Genomic DNA, 16,937 nt, shown 5'->3' on the forward strand with positions numbered 1-16,937 from the left:
GACCGGGAACATGAGATCAGGAAGTAGGACGCATGTGCAGAGTTCGAGATGAATAAATAACATTTAATAATAACCAAGAAACAAAACACTAGAATCAAACAACAGGCAGGTAAATAAACACAGGACCACTAAAACGTAGAACACAGGAACAGACAGGGAATCAGCGACAATCATCCGGCAAGTGAACATACAACAGGCAGGGGTATATATACAAACAGACTAACGATACACAGGTGTGATGAGGCAGGTAATTAATTAACAAGAGTCCAGGTGACGACAATCGGAACAGACACAAAACATGACACGGATTCCACCGTGACAAATTACTTATAAATTAGTTCATTTAATGTATCCAGTTAAACAAGTAGTCTCCAGATTTTTAAGAGATATGGAGGTTACTTGTATTTGCAATTTGGAAGTAGAATCCATAAAACATTTATTTTATCAATGTATATTTACTCAATCTTTTTGGATTGATGTGGAATGCTTGATATTTAAACTCACAAAATAATAATTCGGTTATCTGGTAAGGATATATTTTTGTATTATAAAAGTAAATGTGTGGAGAAAGACTTGTTAATCAACTTATTGATTATATATGGAAAATTTCACATCCATAAACAAAAATGGGCAAATAATAAACCCAATAGCATTTTATTTAGAACGGAATTAAGAAATTATTTTGAAACTGTTAAAAGTCAAAAAAAAGCAAAGCAAATATATAACATTTTTGAAACCTTTTGTTTTATTGAATTATTGTAGAATATCCCCATGTTATTGTTAATTTATTTTTTTATTTTTATTTTATTTGATCCATTGTTATGTTAAATGTTAAATAAGCACATTGTAATCCTCTTGTATGTATGCAATGTTCTTGTTCTTGAAATGAATAATGAAAAAAGCTAAATAGTACTAAAGCTCTACATATTTTTATATTTAACTCTTTCCCCGCCATTGACGAGATATCTCGTCAATTAAGAGAAAACGCTTCCCCGCCAATGACGAGATCCGTCTTTCCGCAATACCGCTATTATCCACCAGTTGGCGCCCTTCCGCAACTTTTTAAAACCGGAAGTATTGCCCTATGCCAAGCTGCTGCATGTCCGTGTCTGTTTTAAAGATCGCTCTGAATGGGATCTCTATGAAAAGTCCGTCAAAAAAATGAAATTGTCTCTGCTTTTTGCTCAAAATATGGTGTTTTTGCAAAAACCTACCCATATTCAAAAGCTGATTGCAAAAGAACCACTAAAGGTAAGATGAAACGTTTTTTTCTGTTTGAAAGCAGAGGGTCTGTTCTTTCATTTGGTATATTATATGTTTATATATTTAAAGAAGAACATTTTCTGGAAGGCAATAAACTTTGGTGAAAATCATGAAAAACGCTGGCGCTGGCTGGCAACTTTTTTTAAAAACGCTGGCGGTGAAAGAGTTAACCACTGGCTATGCCCATACATAACTGATCCAGATGTGTTGTTTATATCCAATGGAGTTAATAACAAATATGATGTCATTAAGCAAATGTCAGTCAGATTTGCTATTAAGCACTTATTTGTGTTCACACATGTGCTGTGCTTGAGTAAGTTTTCAGTAAATCATTTACATTTAAAACAACCAATTATATCATAACATTACAATTTCATTGCAATAATTCTATAAACAATTATTAAAAACTTTATAAGACACATCATGACATGTTTATGTCATGGAAAATAGATTAAAATACTAAAGCTACTGATAACCAAATATATATTCTCTTTATGTGTGATTATTAGTAATTATTTCTAATGTTGGCCTGTTCTTTAAGGATCCACATATTTACAGCAATCTTTTTCATACCTTTAGGATTTGAAGAATTCTAAGACAACATTTGAAGCTTTATAACTTTATTGGGTTGTTTCCCACAGGTTTAAATTGATGCATGACTAGCCATTAGTTATTTAAAAACATTTAGGTACTTTTTACAAACAAACCTTTTAAAAACATTACTGGTGTACATCTTAAGACAAAACTATGGCCCTGATATATTTAAAGATAGGCCATTGTAAGCTATTTTCAAGTAAGACAACTAAAACATAAACCTAAATTTTAGTCTGTAACTACACTTAAACCAATGGTCAGTAACATTAATCTCTAAGACTAGTCTTAAAAGTTAGTCATACATTTTTGTCTTCATGACTGAACATAACTGCTTTAAGTATCATGTGAAAAAATATTTAAATTATTTAAATTATATTTAAATCCAAATAGTAAGACTGATTAGCCCTAACTAACTACTAGTTCTTCAGACTAGTCCTTAAAACACAGTTTTAACTTAATTATTCAACCAGCCCTAGTCTTGGAAAGACATATATTGTCTGATCTTAATAAAACTATTAATATTTTGTCATAAGCTTCACATTACTAGTTAATTGGTTAGATATACTTAGTCTGGCCCATTTTGAAAATGTCACATTTCAAAATGCTTGAATTGATAACCTCAAGTCTTTTAGTTTTAATGAGGTAAATGACTGCAGATCATTGAATCTTATAATAATTTTCATGCAGATGCAAACCCATGGACAAAAGGAACATAACAGCAGTTACAAATGAAATAACGAATACAGGTTAGAAATGGTTCCCACATCACTGTGAGACATCATATCAAATCTAGGAATACAACGGCAAAAGTTTATTTTATGTTTCATATTGATATTTGCCCAGATAGTACAGCAAATTCACAAAAATTGTTTTTCATATAAACATAAACATCTAGAGCAGTACTTTCAACTAAGTGAAACACAGTGGTTTCTCCAGACCCAATGCTCAGCACATTTTGTATGATTCCCTCATCTGACACAATCAGTTCAGTTCATACAAATCTCTACTGATGATTAAAGTGGATTTGTTTAAAATAGAAGACTTTTGTATATGTGCAGAGCAGTGGGCTTCCAGGAATACTTTTGAAAACCACTGATCTAGGGGACAGTTAACGTTACACCCATTGTTCTAGATGCAAATATTTCCGGAATGATGAGCCAAAAATCCTCAGAGACACTTGAGAACATAAGACAAAAAAGCCCATCAGTTTAGTTGTAATCGCTGGACTCGTACATGGTTAATGCTGGCTGGCTGTTGGTCGGCATGTTTTCTAAGATATGTAATTATCCTAATAGACCCTTATAAGAATCTGAAAGCAGATGTTATGTGCAAAATAGTAGGTGAGACAAATATTTATGTGTCGTATACATATGCTATAGTCATCGTTCTTTGTTCTTAGGTTATTGCGCCACCTAGTGGACAATCTCTGCTATTTTTTGCATGTGAACTCAGTCTAGGTCTATACATATGTGTACCAAGTTTCGTGTTGATATCTCATTCCTATCATAAATGATAGGCATTTAAGTATTTGTGATACCGCCTCTTCGTACTTTTGACCGTGGTGTTGCGACGACGAGTGCAAAGTTCAACTTTTTTTTGATAATTATTGATATTCAATGTCTAAGGAATATTCCAGCACTGTATTGGTTCAGATTGGTCAAAAAACCTAGGACTAGTTCGCAAAAGTAGGTTTAAAAGAAAATGATGAATATCTAACAAACGATTCTACTGAGACAGTTGCTTCTTGAGGGAAAGTTGTTCATTGTAAGTACCTCTATTAAATGATATGAGGATCTTGTGGATATCTAAAACACTACATAATACACAATAATTTAAACACTAAAAAAACGTGATAGCGCCCCCCGGAGGCCGAATTTTTTCTTACTCTGCACAGACCTTCATGGCCAAGAGACAAACAGGCCCACCGCGTTTCGTTTCGATCGGCCTTCGTTAACCCTGTCTAATAGCTGCTTTTTCTTGATTGGCCGATGGCGGCCATGTTTCTTGAGCCATGCAAAATTCCTTTTAGACATTAATAGTACCCTAGACCAAGAGCAACCGTGCCAAATTTCAAGTTGATCGGTCCTACACTTTTGTAGCTACAGCCCTTCAAAGGTTGAGGTGGTGTTATAACGCCAACTAGTGGTCAAGCGGCGCAATTATTTGAACGTGAGCCCAGAATAGTCCCCTGTATATATACACCAAATTTGGTGTCGATACCTCTTTCTAATCCCAAGTTATAGCCATTTAAGGCCTAGAGGCTCCGCCCATAGGGGGCGTTTGGGCGTGGCTTTACGACGGTGAGTCGAAAGTTCAACTTTTTTTTGATAACTTTTGATATTCACGCTCCAAGGAATATTACAGCACTGGAATGGTTCCGATCGGTCGAAAAACCTAGGACTAGTTCGTTTTTATTTTTTTCGACAAAATCGAAAATAGCGAAAAAAAATTCTAGGCGCAAATAAAATCGGAGATATACGTTTTGTTCGTCTTGACGCAAGGATTCCAGTGATATAAGACACTTGACATTTGGACAAGCTTTCTGGGAGTTATGAGCATAAACGTGATTTCCGTCGTTATAGCGCCACCTATAGGCCAATCGGGTTGATACTCTGTCAACCTCTCCCCAAATTGGGTCCTACCATTTGGCCAAGTTTCAAGTCTCTAGGCCTTACGGTTTGGTCTGCACGTTCCGTTTTACGGCAGAATAATAATAATAAAAATCTTAACAATTACAATAGGGTTTCAGCGCTTCGCGCTTGAACCCCTAATAAAAATCAGTACAAATACAATAGGGTTTCAGCCCTTCGGGCTTGAACCCCTAATAATAATAAATATAGCTGCAAGCAGCGATTACCGGGGTTCAAGCGATTTGGGACATTAAGACCTTTAAGGGCATGGCTGTGTAGATTTGCTGCATTGTACAAAATAAATGATGAAAAATAAGATACCAGACACACGTGTTCAAAGTTATCAGCAAAAAAGTGCTATCGTTCAGTAAAAATCTCCCTCTCTTCTCACAGAACATTGACAAATAGAACACTGACGGAAATGTTTGTGGTGCTTGCATTTGCAAAACTCGGGTCACAAAGTGTTAAAATAGTGTTAATAAGTCAAAAGAGCTGAACCCCATGTCTCTACGATGTTCTGATACAGAGATACAGCTCTTGCTAAATGGTTGCTAGGGTATTCTCATTGGTTGCTAGGGAGTGACTTGCAATCCATCAATGATTATACTCAAAGCCATGAAAGGAATAATCCATGATGACTCATGATTTAAAATGTAAGGTTACAGTATTTTTAAGTCAAAATAACAAATTACCACTAGGTGGTGCTATGACAAACTCGTGCATGGAATCTCAGGTCATGACTGTGTTATATCTAGCTAGTATCATGGCTGTACACTTTAGTTTATTGAAAAAACAGTTGTATCACCATTGGGTTTGCTCAATGTCATAGGTTTTGTTAAATTATGAGGCCAACTAGTGGTGCAAGCATACCATTTTTTTTTGTATTGCCTCAGACTGTGCTCAGACATCAGCGTATCAAATCTGGTGAAAAAATATCATTTCGTTGCGGAGTTATAACCATTTATGTGTAAAAACACAAAATTTTGAGGTAATTTTTCGTTTTTTGCAATTTTCTGCCATTTCTGATGGAAATTTTAACATAACGCCAATAGAACTTTTTGTTCAGAAGGTAATACAATGTTCTTCCTATGGTCGTTTCGAGTCGATCGGAATAACCGTTGCGGAGTTATTCGCGCGTGTTTTTTAAGCGCTATTTTCCTGTGCAGAACCAACCGTAAAGCAAAACCTGGCATGCTTGGTATCGTTGGACTCGGCAACAATTCAGGACTCCAAGGAAAAAAGTTGCTTGAAAATACGTTAAACTCAGCCTAAGTTATAAGCGTTTAAATGATTCGTCTAACAACTAGGTGGCGCTGTGACGAAACGACGCATGCCACCTCAGGCCATGACTGTCATCACAAGTACCAAGTGTCATGTTGATACTTCATTCCTGTCCGCAGTTATAGCCAATAAAATCCCTAGTGGCTGCGCACACTTCAGACGTTTGGGCGTGGCATGTCGACCGTGAGTCGAAAGTTCAACTTTTTTTCAATAATTATTGATATTCGAACTCCAAGGAACATTTTAGCACCAAAACGATTCCGATCGAGCAAAAAACCTAGGACTAGTTCGTTTTTATTTTTTTCAACAAAATTGAAAATAGCGGAAAATTTTTAATGACGGAAATGAAATCGGAGATATACATTTTGTTCGTCTTGACGCAAGGAATCCAGTGATATAAGACACTTGACATTTGGACAAGAATTGTGGAAGTTATGAGCATCAACGCGTTTGCCATCGCTGTAGCGCCCCCCATAGGCCGATTGGGATGACACTCTGTCAACTTCGCGCACGAATGAGACCTACCATTTGGCCAAGTCTCAAGTCTCTAGGCCTTACGGTTTGGTCTGCACGATCCGTTTTACGGCAGAAGAAAAATAATAAAAATAATAATAAATATAGCTGCAAGCAGCGATTAACGGGGTTCAAGCGATTTGGGACATTAAGACCTTTAAGGGCATGGCTGTGTAGATTTGCTGCATTGTACAAAATAAATGATGAAAAATAAGATACCAGACACGTGTTCAAAGTTATCAGGAAAAAAGTTGCTATCGTTCAGTGAAATGTCTCCCTCTCTTGTCACGGAACATTGACAAACAGAACAATGAAGGAAATGTTTGAGGTGCTTGCAGTGGCAAAACTCAGGTCACAAAACGTTAAAATACTGTTAATGAGTCAAAAGAGCCGAACCCCATGTCTCTACGATGTTCTGATACAGAGATACAGCTCTTGCTAATTGATTAGTATGGTATTCTCATTGGTTGCTAGGAAGTGAATTGCAATCCACCAATGATTATACTCAAAGCCATGAAAGGCATAATCCATGATGACTCATGATTTTAGATGTAAGGTTGCAGTATTTTTAATTGAAAATAACAAATAACCACTAGGTGGCGCTATGACAAACTCGTGCATGCAACCTCAGGTCATGACTGTGTTACTTGTAGCTAGTATCACGGCTATTCACTTTAGTATAGTGAAGAAACAGTTGTATGACCATTGGGCTCACTCAATGTCAAAGATTTTGTTCAATTATGAGGCCAACTAGTGGTGCAGGCATACAATTTTTTTTGTATTGCCTCAGACTCTGCTCAGACATCAGCGTATCAAATCTGGTGAAAAAATGTCATTTCGTTGCGGAGTTATAACCATTTATGTGTAAAAAACACAACATTTTGAGGTAATTTTTCGTTTTTTGCAATTTTCGGCCATTTCTGATGGAAATTTTAACATAACGCCAATAGAACTTTTTGTTCAGAAGGTAATACAATGTTCTTCCTATGGTCGTTTCGAGTCGATCGGAATAACCCTCGCGGAGTTATTCGCGCATGTTTTTTAAGCGCTATTTTCCTGTGCAGAACCAACCGTAAAGCATAACCTGGCATGCTTGGTATCGTTGGACTCGGCAACAATTCAGGACTCCAAGGAAAAAAGTCGCATGAAAATACGTTAAACTCAGCCTAAGTTATAAGCATTATTTGATTCGTATGACCACTAGGTGGCGCTGTGACGAAACGATGCATGAAACCTCAGGCCTTGACTCTCATCACAAGTACCAAGTGTCGTGTTGATACTTCATTCCTGTCCCCAGTTATAGCCAATAATGTTCTAGTGCCTGCCCACAATTCAGACGTTTGGGCGTGGCATGTTGACCGTGAGTCGAAAGTTCAACTTTTTTTTAATAATTATTGATATTCAAACTCCAAGGAACATTTTAGCACTGGAATGATTCCGATCGGGCGAAAAACCAAGGACTAGTTCGTTTTTATTTTTTTCAACAAAATCGAAAATAGCGGAGAATTTTTCATGGCGGAAATAAAATCGGAGATATACATTTTGTTCGTCTTGATGCAAGGAATCCAGGGATATGAGACACTTGACATTTGGACAAGAAATGTGGGAGGTATGAGCCTAAACGCGTTTGCCATCGCTGTAGCGCCCCCCATAGGCCGATTGGGTTCATGCTCTGTCAACTTCGCGCACGAATGAGACCTATCATTTGGCCAAGTCTCAAGTCTCTAGGCCTTACGGTTTGGTCTGCACGATCCGTTTTACGGCAGAAGAAAAATAATAAAAAGAATAAAAATCAGTACAAATACAATAGGGTTTCAGCCCTTCGGGCTTGAACCCCTAAATATAGCTGCAAGCAGCGATTACCGGGGTTCAAGCGATTTGGGACATTAAGACCTTTAAGGGCATGGCTGTGTAGATGATGAAGAAATAATAAATGATGAAAAATAAGATACCAGACACACGTGTTCAAAGTTATCAGCAAAAAAGTGCTATCATTTAGTGAAATGTCTCCCTCTCTTCTCACGGAACATTGACAAATGGAACACTGAAAGAAATGTTTGTGGTGCTTGCATTGGCAAAACTCGGGTCACAAAATGTTAAAATAGTGTTAATGAGTCAAAAGAACTGAACCCCATGTCTCTACGATGTTCTGATACAGAGATACAGCTCTTGCTAAATGGTTGCTAGGGTATGCTCATTGGTTGCTAGGGAGTGACTTGCAATCCACCAATGATTATACTCAAAGTCATGAAAGGAATAATCCATAATGACTCATGATTTTAAATGTAAGGTTACAGTATTTTTAAGTGAAAACAACAAATTACCACTAGGTGGCGCTATGACAAACTTGTGCATGGAATCTCAGGTCATGACTGTGTTACATCGAGCTAGTATCATGGCTTTACACTTTGGTTTAGTGAAAAAACAGTTTTATGACCATTGGGCTTGCTCAATGTCAAAGGTTTTGTTCAATTATGAGGCCAACTAGTGGTGCAGGCATACCATTTTTTTTGTATTGCCTCAGACTGTGCTCAGACATCAGCGTATCAAATCTGGGGAAAAAATATCTTTTCGTTGCGAAGTTATAACCATTTATGTGTAAAAACACAAAATTTTGAGGTAATTTTTCGTTTTTTGCAATTTTCTGCCATTTCTGATGGAAATTTTAACATAACGCCAATAGAACTTTTTGTTCAGAAGGTAATACAATGTTCTTCCTATGGTCGTTTCGAGTCGATCAGAATAACCCTCGCGGAGTTATTCGCACATGTTTTTTAAGCGCAATTTTCCTGTGCAGAACCAACCGTAAAGCAAAACCTGGCATGCTTGGTATCGTTGGACTCGGCAACAATTCAGGACTCCAAAGAAAAAAGTCGCATGAAAATACGTTAAACTCAGCCTAAGTTATAAGCGTTTAAATGATTTGTCTGACCACTAGGTGGCGCTGTGACGAAACGACGCATGCCACCTCAGGCCATGACTGTCATCACAAGTACCAAGTGTCGTGTTGATACTTCATTCCTGTCCACAGTTATAGCCAATAAATCCCTAGTGGCTGCGCACACTTCAGACGTTTGGGCGTGGCATGTCGACCGTAAGTCGAAAGTTCAACTTTTTTTCAATAATTATTGATATTCGAATTCCAAGGAACATTTTAGCACCAAAACGATTCCGATCGAGTGAAAAACCTAGGACTAGTTCGTTTTTATTTTTTTCGACAAAATCGAAAATATCGGAAAATTTTTAATGACGGAAATGAAATCGGAGATATACATTTTGTTCGTCTTGACGCAAGGAATCCAGTGATATAAGACACTTGACATTTGGACAAGAATTGTGGAAGTTATGAGCATCAACGCGTTTGCCATCGCTGTAGCGCCCCCCATAGGCCGATTGGGATGACACTCTGTCAACTTCGCGCACGAATGAGACCTACCATTTGGCCAAGTCTCAAGTCTCTAGGCCTTACGGTTTGGTCTGCACGATCCGTTTTACGGCAGAAGAAAAATAATAAAAATAATAATAATAATAATAATAATAATAAATATAGCTGCAAGCAGCGATTACCGGGGTTCAAGCGATTTGGGACATTAAGACCATTAAGGGCATGGCTGTGTAGATTTGCTGCATTGTACAAAATAAATGATGAAAAATAAGATACCAGACACACGTGTTCAAAGTTATTAGCAAAAATTGCTATCGTTCAGTGAAATGTCTCCCTCTCTTCTCACGGAACATTGACAAATAGAACACTGAAGGAAATGTTTGTGGTGCTTGCAATGGCAAAACTCGGGTCACAAAATGTTAAAATAGGGTTAATGAGTCAAAAGAGCCGAACCCCACGTCTCTACGATGTTCTGATACAGAGATACAGCTTGCTAAATGGTTGCTAGGGTATTCTCATTGGTTGCTAGGGAGTGACTTGCAATCCATCAATGATTATACTCAAAACCATGAAAGGAATAATCCATGATGACTCATGATTTTAAATGTAAGGTTACAGTATTTTTAAGTGAAAATAACAAATTACCACTAGGTGGCGCTATGACAAACTCGTGCATGGAATCTCAGGTCATGACTGTGTTACATCTAGCTAGTATCATGGCTGTACACTTTAGTTTATTGAAAAAACAGTTGTTTGACCATAGGGTTTGCTCAATGTCATAGGTTTTGTTAAATTATGAGGCCAACTAGTGGTGCAGGCATACCATTTTTTTTTGTATTGCCTCAGACTGTGCTCAGGCATCAGCGTATCAAATCTGGTGAAAAAATATCATTTCGTTGCGGAGTTATAACCATTTATGTGTAAAAACACAAAATTTTGAGGTAATTTTTCGTTTTTTGCAATTTTCGGCCATTTCTGATGAAAATTTTAACATAACGCCAATAGAACTTTTTGTTCAGAAGGTAATACAATGTTCTTCCTATGGTCGTTTCGAGTCGATCGGAATAACCCTCGCGGAGTTATTCGCGCGTGTTTTTTAAGCGCTATTTTCCTGTGCAGAACCAACCGTAAAGCAAAACCTGGCATGCTTGGTATCGTTGGACTCGGCAACAATTCAGGACTCCAAAGAAAAAAGTTGCATGAAAATATGTTAAACTCAGCCTAAGTTATAAGCGTTTAAATGATTCGTCTGACCACTAGGTGGCGCTGTGACGAAACGACGCATGCCACCTCAGGCCATGACTGTCATCACAAGTACCAAGTGTCGTGTTAATACTTCATTCCTGTCCGCAGTTATATCCAATAAATCCCTAGTGGCTGCGCACACTTCAGACGTTTGGGCGTGGCATGTCGACCGTGAGTCGAAAGTTCAACTTTTTTTCAATAATTATTGATATTCGAACTCCAAGGAACATTTTAGCACCGAAACGATTCCGATCGAGCGAAAAACCTAGGACTAGTTCGTTTTTATTTTTTTCGACAAAATCAAAAATAGCGGAAAATTTTTAATGACGGAAATGAAATCGGAGATATACATTTTGTTCGTCTTGACGCAAGGAATCCAGGAATATAAGACACTTGACATTTGGACAAGAATTGTCGAAGTTATGAGCATCAACGCGTTTGCCATCGCTGTAGCGCCCCCCATAGGCCGATTGGGATGACACTCTGTCATCTTCGCGCACGAATGAGACCTACCATTTGGCCAAGTCTCAAGTCTCTAGGCCTTACGGTTTGGTCTGCACGATCCGTTTTACGGCAGAAGAAAAATAATAAAAAGAATAAATAATAATAAAAATCAGTACAAATACAATAGGGTTTCAGCCCTTCGGGCTTGAACCCCTAATAATAAAAATCCATACAAATACAATAGGGTTTCAGCCCTTCGGGCTTGAACCCCTAATAAATATAGCTGCAAGCAGCGATTAGCGGGGTTCAAGCGATCTGGGACCTTAAAGGGGTCATAGCGTGAAAATCTGACTTTTTCCATGTGTAAGTGCTATAATGGGTCCCCAGTGCTTTTATCAACCTAGAAAACGTGAAAAAGATAAAAAATAAAATAATCGAGAGCACAATTGAGTTTCAATTACAACAAACCACCATCATTGTGATCAGTGTTTGCATTTCATCCACTCATTTGCATTTTAAATGAAACACTCAAAAACGGCACACTTTTGCTCAGGCCTACAAAGTGTCAATTTTAACATGCTATATTAAATTAGCTGTGGAGTATTGTCAGCTAACACTTCACATACACACTCTGGGGACACCGACGATTCATTTTACATCTTAAACTCATAATATGACCCTTTAAGACCTTTAAGGGCATGCCTGTTTAGATTTGCTGCATTGTTATCATATATACTTAGAATATGAAATACTAACATGTTACCAATTAGGTAAATTTTTTGAAGAGAATATGATGTGGTGCATGCCGTTGCAAGATTTGCCACACAAAATTGTTTCAAAAATTGTTAACATGAGACAAAACAGCCCACCACAATTTCTCTATGATGTTCTGATATAGAGATATAAGTCTTACAGGGCTAACCTATAACACAGCAATGATGAAGAATAAGCTAACACACATATATGCATTTACACACAGAAGCAGAAATGGCAGAGTTAGGAAATAAGACTTTGAAATAAATGAACAATCTCCATATGCTTGATGTCCTTCAAGAGTTCATCAACCTATTTAAATGTTTCGCCTTTGTCAGAATGTCACTTGACTGTAAAAACGGATACCGTAAGAATGATTGACGAAATGTTTATTTAACATAATAATAAATGACTTCATAAAGTTAAATCATGCATCCATTGATGAAACCTGTGAACACAATTTCATTGAGTATACATTTTAAATAATAAATAATAATTTTACACTTAATATAACATAAAATTAGTAGTGTAAAGGCAAAAAATAGGCACATTTTTAATTCAAATCTTAATAAGCATGCTCTTAAGTATGTTTATGAGGGTCTGTGTTAGTGATGGGAAGTTCGACTCTTTTTTGTGAATCAGTTCTTTCGGACAGTTCGTTTCAAAGAACTGGTTCAAAAAACCGATTCACCAGTTCTTTAACGTACTTTACGTAATGACGTCATTCGCATCTAATTCCATCATCCAGGAGGGTAGAATACATAAAACAAATAAAAAATTCCAACTAAAGCACATTCAAAAACGTTTAACAGAAATCATGATCAAGCTCATAACAACTTAAAATATAATCTGCACACACACACACCTAACAAATACATTTTAGTCAAAACGGTGTTTAATATAATTAGCTGTTCCATGCATATTTCGCATAAGTTTTATGGTAATATTAAATAAACTTACTTTATGTCTGTCAATCATCTTAGTTCATGTAGGCTATAGTATTAGCACAGAAACTAACTTATGTCCGTACTGTTTGGCTCACGCTACCTCAGTATCCACAGTTCTTTGATGAGTTCTTTGGACGCGTCCGATAGAAACTGTTCTCAATTCAGTGAACTGGTGACTCCATAAATGCAGCAACCTATTCCTGACTCGAGAGTCGCTGTATCGTGCTTTTCAGTAACACATGCACAGTATTACAGGCTCATCAAGTCGGACGCGTCCGATAGAAACCGTTCTAGATTCAGGTACTCATTTTATCGGTGACTCTGGAATACCAGTATGTTTGTTGCGCATGCTCAGTATCAACAAAGTTCACCAGGTCTCGGTTCAGTCAGTGATACTGTTGGGGAGAGCTTCTACGAGTTAAGATACGGATTACTCTCTTTTAATTAGAATCAGAATGACTGTCGCGCACATCTGAAAGTGAGTAACTTGTGGATCATTGCTGTCTCGAGACACAAACTTTTTAAACGATTCAGTCCGTTTAGGTGTACTGATTCAAGTCGTTCACTGAAAAGAACCAGTTCAAAAGAACGATTCGTTCACGAACTGGACATCACTAGTCTGTGTTTCACACAGAGAGTATATAAGAGAATACTGATTTTTGGATTTGGAAACAATAAAGCAATGTTACATATTTTAATAGAAAAATTTTTAGGCTCTGTCATGTTAAATTGTCAAATAGTGGTATAGCTCTGCAATTATTGGCATGCGATTTTAGGCTGGGCCAATAAATAACTTATCCAGATATGCTTTCAATATCAAATTGTGTCAATAACAAATGTCATGTCATTTAGTAGATTTGCAGCATATTTGCTGGTGTGCATTTGTCTGTGTTCACTTTCATAAAGTGCAACTATTTAGTTGGGTTCTAGCAGGTCATGTATGTGAATAATAACCAATTGCATTATTACATAAAGTTTTGGGTGCAATATTTTAAAAAAGAACGTATAAAAATGTAACTACTTTGTATTATACATCATGTCAGGACACGTTTATGTCATGGAAGGTAGAATAGAATCCTAATGCTACTGATGTAAATACAGCCAGACATATATCCTCTTGATAGCAGCAATTCATTTCTGGAGGACCACTGCTCTGCACATTTTGAATGTTTCTCTCATCTGACACAATCAGTTTAGTTCAAAGAGATCTCTACTATTGTGCTAATTATTTGAAGCAGGTGTGTTGAGAACGACTGATCTAGAGAACTTTTACTTCGCACACATTTGTCAGAAAGATGAACCTGAAAGTAGATTTTATATGCAAATAACAATTAGGTCAGACCAATACTTATATATCATATACATATGCTATAGACATTGTTCATTGTTCTCATGTTGTAGCACCACCTAGTGGACAATCTCTGCAATTTTTTGCAGTTGCTATGGATATAAATGGCATCGACTTTACCATACATGGTGGCAGACAAGGCACAGTATGTTGCTAATTGTTTAACCCTCTTTTTGGGCATCCTAATATGTTGTAGCCCTGATACAACCAGCATGTGTATATATAATTATGCCTCAATAGTTAGTCTGTCTGAAACTAAGCTGATTAAACCACATCACTGTGTGACACTTGCATTACATGTGAACGGCCCCTACGTTAATATGATTTTGTTTTTCTCTCCCTGTCTTGTCCTCGACCCTGAGGACAATGGGACAAACAGACCCAGTTCCGGTAGATGTGAAAGTCGGCACACCTCTGATCTACTGGTCGTCCATCAATGTGATGCCCAGCTGATGCCTGACCAACGACCACCGGCAGAACCCGCTTAATCTCCGCTTAATCTCCGCTTAATCTCCTTATCCGTTTATATGTGTGTATATACATATATATCTCCCAAGGGTTTTTCCCTCCTAGGACTTTTTAATTTTTATTTCCTCGGCTAAACAACCCGGGGTTTTGTTTTTTTTCTCCTAGGGGGTTTTTTAGCCCGGGGAGGTAGCCTGCTTGGGCTTAATTTAGCTTCTTCTCCTAGACGTTACATTAGTAATACGCTCGCTCATAATGTCGAGTCATAGCCGCAGCAAATTTGACTGCTTATGCTATTGTGTATTATGTTGTACTATCTGTCATTTTTCTGTGCTTTTACTGCTCCTATTAATGTAAAGCTGCTTTGAAACAATTGAGTATTGTGAAAAGCGCTATATAAATAAAATTGAATTGAAAAATTGAATTGAATGACCTAAAACACACACACACACACACACACACACACACACACACACACACACACACACACACACAGACACATTTATAAAAGCAAGCAGAAATCGCAATGATGGAGAATAAGACTTAATACTCACATATAACAATATACACAGGAATAACATTAAGAACCATTGATCTAGGGGAAAGTTAAGGTGACACCCAATGTTCTAGATGTAAATATTTCCGGAATGATGAGCCACAAATCCTCACAGACACTTGAGAACATAAAACAAACAGGCCCATCAGTTTAGTTGTGATCGCACACCATTACGCTTGACTCGTACATGGTAAATGCTGGTTGGCATGTTTTCTAAGATATGTAATTATCCTAATAGACCATTATAAGAATCTGAAAGCAGATGTTATGTGCAAAATAACAAGTAGGTCAGACAAATATTTATGTGTTGTATACATATGCTATAGTCATCGTTCTTTGTTCTTAGGTTATAGCACCACCTAGTGGACAATCTCTGCAATTTTTTGCATGTGACCTTGGCCGGGGTCTATACATATTTGTACCAAGTTTTGTGTTAATATCTCATTCCTATCATAAATGATAGCCATTTAAGTATTTGTGGCCCCGCCTCTTCGTACTTTTGACCATGGTGTTGCGACGACAAGTGCAAAGTTCAACTTTTTTTTTGATAATTATTGATATTCAGTGTCTAAGGAATATTCCAGCACTGGATTGGTTCAGATTGGTCAAAAAACCTAGGACTAGTTCGCAAAAGTAGGTTTAAAAGAAAATGATGAATATCTAACAAACGATTCGACTGAGACAAATGCTTCTTGAGGAAAAGTTGTTCATTTTAAGTACCTCTATTAAATGATATGAAGATCTTGTTGATATCTGAAACACTGCATAATACACAATCACTTAAACACTGAAAAAACGTGATAGCGCCTCCCGGAGGCCGAATTTTTTCTTACTCTGCACAGACCTTCAAGGCCAAGAGACAAACAGGCCCAACGCGTTTCGTTTCGATCGGCCTCCGTTAACCCTGTCTCTTAGCTGCTTTTTCTTGATTGGCCGATGGCGGCCATGTTCTTTTAGCTACGCGAAATTACTTTTAGACATAGATAGGACCCTAGACCAGGAGCATCGGTGCCAAATCTCAAGTTGATTGGTCGCATATTTCTATAGTTACAGCCCTTCAAAGTTGAGGTGGTGTTATAGCGCCAACTAGTGGTCAAGCGGCGCAATTTTTTGCACGTGACCCCAGAATAGTCCCCTGTATATGTGTACCAAATTTGGTGTCGATACCTCTTTCCAATCCCAAGTTATAGCCATTTAAGTCCAAGAGGCTCCGCCCATTGGGGGCGTTTGGGCGTGGCTTGACGACGACGGTGAGTCGAAAGTTCAAATTTTTTTTGATAACTTTTGATATTCACACTCCAAGGAATATTACAGCACTGGAACGGTTCCGATCGGACAAAAAACCTAGGACTAGTTCGTTTTTCTTTTTTTCAACAAAATCGAAAATAGCGAAAAAAAATTCATGACGGAAATGAAATCGGAGATATACGTTTTGTTCGTCTTGACGCAAGGATTCCAGTGATATAAGACACTTGACATTTGGACAAGATTTGTGGGAGTTATGATCATCAAC

The sequence above is a fragment of the Paramisgurnus dabryanus genome, chromosome 5 (assembly GCF_030506205.2).
Source record: "Paramisgurnus dabryanus chromosome 5, PD_genome_1.1, whole genome shotgun sequence".
Taxonomy (NCBI): domain Eukaryota; kingdom Metazoa; phylum Chordata; class Actinopteri; order Cypriniformes; family Cobitidae; genus Paramisgurnus; species Paramisgurnus dabryanus.